This window comes from Sorex araneus, chromosome 1, assembly GCF_027595985.1.
Source record: "Sorex araneus isolate mSorAra2 chromosome 1, mSorAra2.pri, whole genome shotgun sequence".
NCBI lineage: Eukaryota > Metazoa > Chordata > Mammalia > Eulipotyphla > Soricidae > Sorex > Sorex araneus.
In genome coordinates, this window is record NC_073302.1 from 22,065,455 (window position 1) to 22,066,880 (window position 1,426).

General features: G+C 44.2%; 1 non-coding gene across 1 annotated transcript; it reads left to right on the plus strand.

Moving 5' to 3' along the window:
- Nucleotides 1–506: 506 nt before the first annotated feature.
- Nucleotides 507–613, plus strand: LOC129401289 (U6 spliceosomal RNA). The gene has a single exon (XR_008628220.1). It is a non-coding gene; the product is annotated as a U6 spliceosomal RNA (small nuclear RNA).
- Nucleotides 614–1,426: the final 813 nt, after the last annotated feature.

Genomic DNA, 1,426 nt, shown 5'->3' on the forward strand with positions numbered 1-1,426 from the left:
AATAGGAAGTCCATTTCTTCAGCAGGGACAATTGAGCTGTTCCTGTGTTTACATTACCACATATTCCTGTGAGTAGGTGGGCCCAGGTGCTTTCTTGCTGAGCACTGATCCCAGTGCTTTCTGATGTTGGTGTTGGTGGTTTTTTTGATTATTGACCAAACCTATGAGACTCAGAGACTATTTTTAGCCTTTTCTTTTTTTCTCTTTTGGGTAACACCTGCAATACAAAGGGTTACTCCTGGCTCTGCCCTCAGAATCACTCTTGTGCTTGGGGAATTTATGGGATGCCAGAGGTTAAATCCAGGTTGGCAGCATGCAAGGCAAATGCATAATCTGCTGTACTATTGCTCCAGCCCCAAGACTCAGAGGCTCTGTGATGACGGATTGCTCCTAGTTATACTCAGTGAACATACCTGGTGCCCGGTATCCAACCTGCAAGCCGTGCAAGTGCCTTGATCCCTGTCCTAGCTCTCTGAATCCCACAATTACTTAAAAATATCAGTTAAGTGCTCGCTTCGGCATCACATATACTAAAATTGGAACGATACAGAGAAGATTAGCATGACCCCTGCGCTAGGATGATAGGCAAATTCGTGAAGCGTTCCATATTTTTATCCCAGAGAGGCAAAAAAAGTATAGTCGAAACGACATGTGCACTTTTATGTTCATTGCAGCACTGTTTACAATAGCCAGAATCTGGAAAAAACCCGAATGCCCTAGAACGGATGACTGGTTGAGGAAACTTTGGTACATCTATACAATGGAATACTATGCAGCTGTTAGAAAAAGGAAATCATGAATTTTGCATATAAGTGGATCGGCATGGAAAGTTTCATGCTGAGTGAAATGAGTCAGAAAGAGAGAGACAGACATAGAAAGATTGCACTCATCTGTGGTATATAGAATAACAGAGTGGGAAACTAACACCCAAGAATTGTAGAAATAAGTACCAGGAGGTTGACTCAATGGCTTGGAGGCTGGCCTCACATTCTGGGGAAAGGGCAACTCAGAGAAGGGATCACCAACTATAATGTAGTCGAAGGCCATGCGGGGGAAGGGTCTTGCGGCCTGAATGAGGGCTAGAGACTGAGCACAGTGGCCACTCAACACCTTTATTGCAAACCACAACAGCTAATTAGAGAGAGAGAACAGAAGGGAATGCCCTGCCACAGGGGCAGGGTGGGGTGGGGGGAGATGGGATTGGGGAGGGTGGGAGGGATGCTGGGTTTACTGGTGGTGGAAAATGGGCACTGTTGAAGGGATGGGTTCCCGAACTTTGTATGAGGGAAGCATGAGCACAAAAGTATATAAATCTGTAACTGTACCCTCACGGTGATTCACTAATTAAAAGTAAATAAATTTTAAAAATCTATAATATCGACTCAACACTAAGCAAGACAATGAGCTAGTACACTACATTATTTCT